The sequence below is a fragment of the Gavialis gangeticus genome, unplaced genomic scaffold, assembly GCF_001723915.1.
Source record: "Gavialis gangeticus isolate Ggan-Ray unplaced genomic scaffold, GavGan_comp1, whole genome shotgun sequence".
In the NCBI taxonomy this organism is placed as follows: Eukaryota; Metazoa; Chordata; order Crocodylia; family Gavialidae; genus Gavialis; species Gavialis gangeticus.
Genome location: NW_017729025.1, coordinates 47,814,275 through 47,818,860, shown reverse-complemented (window position 1 = coordinate 47,818,860; position 4,586 = coordinate 47,814,275).

The window sequence follows — 4,586 nt, the reverse complement described above, 5'->3', positions numbered from 1 at the left end:
TTTCTCATCCGCCCATTTGCTGAGCCTGTCCAGGTCAGCCTGGATCACCCGCCTGTCTTCAGGTGTGGATGCTTTGCCCCAAAGTTTGGTGTCATTGACAAACTTGACCAGTCATTGAAAAATGAATGACTAATTCTACTCAGTGCACCCAGCCCTCAGAGAAAAAGCATTCCCTGGAACACTGAGTTGTATCTGTAGACACACAATCCATGCATGGAATTACTTACATATGTAAATAACATGCAAGTATTATTTGTTTTATTAAAGTCTGATTGAACTCAGAAATGAAAGCATATTGATAGGATATGATATATTTCCAGCTGAGGAATATGCCACTTGTAAACGTTGAAGTCAACAAAAAAGGGTGAACAAGGGATCTCTTTATGTGCAAAATGTTATTATTACCAGTTGAAAATGTCGCAGCCCTTAGAAATATCAATTAAAGCTATGCAATGACCTGAAGCAGAGAACAGGGAGAAATAGAAAACCATGAAGTAATGCTCTCTTAACCTGGATATAATGCAGGAATCAAAATATTGACTAACATGAAAACCTTCAGCCCTTACTACATGGATTCCAGCTGTACACACCTGTTAAGATCAGATCACATTTACTTAATTTAAGAAGATTTATGTACATTTTCCCACCTGTCCCATGTAAGGGTGGCGGTGCAGAAAGTGCTATTTCACACACCTCCACATTGATTCATGTTACTTTCAAAAGACAGACTTAAATTTAGCCATCTACAAAAATAATCTGTGTTATTCCCAGTTGCATAAATGGTAGAAACAAAAAGTAAAAGCAAATCTCAGTTTAATGTTGTATATTTTGCCTTTCAACTGCTTTGTGAGATATGTGATCCATGTATTTTGTTAGAAAACAGTGTATTAAACATTCTGGTATCAAGAACAATTTCATACCCTGTTGGGGTGACATCATTCCCTTTGGAAGGTTTCCAGGTCAGGAACCAAGGTACATTAGCCAGAACCATGTTGGGAAGGGAAATGGGGGGCTGATTGCAGAGCACCTGCCTGTACTTTGTTAGTTCTGGCCTGTGCTATCAGTCCCTTCATTGCATTACTCTCCAAATACAGTTAAAATGTTTTAACAAGAAAACAAAAAATGTCCTAGGTAAATTCAAAAAAACAGCTAAAAGTTATTTTATGCTTTCCAAAAAAAGAAATTAATGGTTATATGTTTTGTTCACCAGTATTTTCATTTTATTTTATTGTTATCTCTTTCTGGGTGTCCAAACTGTTTTATCTTTTCATTGTCTATACTGTCTATGTTATAGTCTTGCATTTTTCTCCTCTATGGTTTAGAAAATTCAGCTGATAAATACCTGATTGAACTACCTTTTAATTTACTCTCTTCTTTTCTTTGACTTTCTTGGCTGATGAACAGAAAGAGAGCAAGATAACCTTATTCTTTAATAAAAGTTCATTGTCTACAAAAATATCCCGGTCTTATTCTGTAGTGTACTTTTACCCAAGATAACACCCACACAAGTTCTTTTCCTAAATGTGGCTTTTCTAAGTGACTCTAGGAGTGGGAGGGGTAGTGATACAGATCTTCAGTTGGTGTGAATTGACATAGTCTATTTCTTTGAATGCTTTCTGTTCCAACCCTTATTCAGGCTTAAAACTCAAATTGGTTTCAGCAAGATCAGGATTGCTATAAGAAAGATGATGATAACTTTGATTACCAGATAACCATGTTTAGGTATATTAGATCTATCTAATCTATCTTTCTATATATGCTCATCATCACAGTATCTGAGAACTATGTTCCTAGTATTTTATCCATCATGGCATGGATATGTATTGTATTTTTTGTATTTTATCCATCATATCATACACCCTTTTTGATCACTTCTCTTTTACGAATATCATATATTTAGATGTTATCACATTTAATATTAAATTACAACAGTATCCTCCAATGCATTAGTACTATCTTTACAATATAATACTATAATAAGTGACTTGAGCTTTACTTTGTCATTTCTTCTTTTTCAGTATTTCTTCCTAAAGTATTTTAACTTCTAGCAGAGCTAAATCTTAATTGGAGTTTGTCAAGACACATATACATAATACTTTTTTCTGTTCTGTATACTATTTATATGGTACAGCTCCAATTTACTTAAACTTGGTATTTTTAAGATGATACCATTTATATAGAAATATAGCTAACCTCTAGGCTATGTTATCCTAACAGCCTACACTTTGTTTCATTGTTACTGAGAACACTCAGAGAACAACTAAATCATTACAGAAACCCTTACAGGATAGTCCAGGACTCTTGCTTTTTAAATCTGTGTGGTAGAGCAACAGATGCATCTGTATTGAGCCTGGACAGGAACTGCCTTTCCAAGTTTCTCTAAAGAAAGTAACCAAAGCTACAAATTTACCAACAAAGAAAAGGGAATGGAGGCCAGAATACAGAGGATTACTTATTAAGCTGAACTGACACACTATTACAGTTTGAATTGAACTAGGACAAGTACATTTCCTGGAATGCCATGGATAAATGAAGGATATAGAATCATCCTATATTCCAGGCACTTTCAGTAAATGCCCTCATTAGGAAAACTGGGCATAGCCAGCACTATTTATTGTTTGGTTAGCCATGACTAGATAACAATCACTACATAAGAAGCAAATATCAAGACTAGGACCAAATGAGTCCACACAGGGACTCATTTACACGTGTCCCTATAGCACCTTTGTTACAGTGCCATCACAGTAACACCTCGTACTGAGCCATGCTGGCAGTGCACATTTATCTTTATCCCCTACATCACTGTAGCAATGTGCAAGGGAGCATGTTGCTACAGTGACATAGCTGTGGCATCACAGTTTGTGTCCACTGATGCTACATCACTGTAGTGCATTGCTACACCAACATAGAGTAACATTTGGATGCACCCAGTGGCAATCAAAATTATCAATGGAATTTGCCTGAGGAAGGACTGAGTAAGCTAAGGGAGGGGCTTTTTTCTCTGAGAAAGAGAAAATCTATTTACTACTATTTCTTAAATAATAAAGGTTAACATGGTAGTGTGGGATGGATTGATATAAGAGAATCAGTCTCTTTACATGCACCATCCTGTTACAGAAAGGAGGCCTGGGGGCTGGGCCCAGCCCTGCAAGAATAGAGGTGGGGGGTGGGGAGATGTTTCACTTGGCACAATGGGAGGGGAGGAGCATGGCTCAGCCCTGTGAAGAGGATGGGGCATGAATTGGTTAAAATCTGGCTGGGGGGGAGGGGGTTTGATGTGGAGCCAACCTGACCCTGTGGGGAAAGGGACCATGGCCCAGATGACAAGGGGGCATGGCCCAGCCTCATGGGGTGACAAAAAAAACAGCCCTGTAGGAAGGGAGGGGCTTGAGCTGGCCCCAACCAGACCTATGGGGGAAAGGGAGGAATGGCCAGCCCCAACCTGACCCTCTAGGGTAAAAGGGGGCATGGTCCAGCCTCACAAGGGGAACAGTGCTGGGCTTGGAGTTTGGGAATTTGAGGAGGGGGGTGGAGGGAGGGAGGTGGCTGTATTCATGGGCAGCACTTCCCTGGTGCCAAATGTCCCAACCTGCAGGGAGTCCTGCAGGCCAGATCTGATGGCTCTGTGGGCCACATTTGGCCCATAGGTCATAAGTTGAGCACCCCGGCCTGCACCACATGATCTAATTGGTTCCTTCATCTCTCCATACACATATAGGAATGGAAATAAAATGTATCCAAACAAGTACCAAGCAATCGGAAAACAAAACAAAGCAAACAAACAAAACAATTAAACAAACCCTGTTTAGTTCTAATGGAACCTTAACACAACATTCCTGCCAATGTTATAACATAAAGCCTGTTTTTTTAACTGATAGTATCTGAGGAAATTATGCACATATGCATCTGAATAGTAAGAAATTCAGACATTTCAGAAATGAAAGCACTCCTTATATAATTTAGAAACATATGAAAGGCAAATGATTCAGATTAACATTTGAACCTATTCATTCATAGATTATATCACTATTAAATCCTAAATTCAGTGATGAAATCCTTTTCTGATTATATTCTGTGGCAAAACTTGCATTGATTTCAATTGGCCTGGATAACATCCAGTGTGTTTGGAACTGTTTCGTAGTTCATAGAATCATAGAACCAATGAGTTGGAAGGGACCTAGACAGATCATCTAGTCTGACCCCCTGCAATGGGCAGGAAGGAGCACTGGGGGTGGCAGGGGTCATAAGACCCCAGCCAGGTGCCTATCCAGTTTCCTCTTGAAGATTTCCAGGGAAGGTGAGAGCACCACCTCTCTGAGAAGCCTATTCCAGGCTCTGGCCACCCTTACAGTGAAGTAGTTCTTCTTAATATCTAACCCAGACCTATCCTCCCTCAACTTGTGGCCATTGTTCCTAGTGACTCCAAGCAAGGCCCTGGTGAACAGACTTTCCCCAAGTCCCTGCTGGTGGCCCCTGATAAAGTTGTAGGCAGCCACAAGATCCCCCCTCAGTCTCCTCTTGTGGAGACTGAAGAGATTCAGGTCCCTCAGCCTCTCCTCATAGGGCTGGCCACGGAGGCCCTCAAC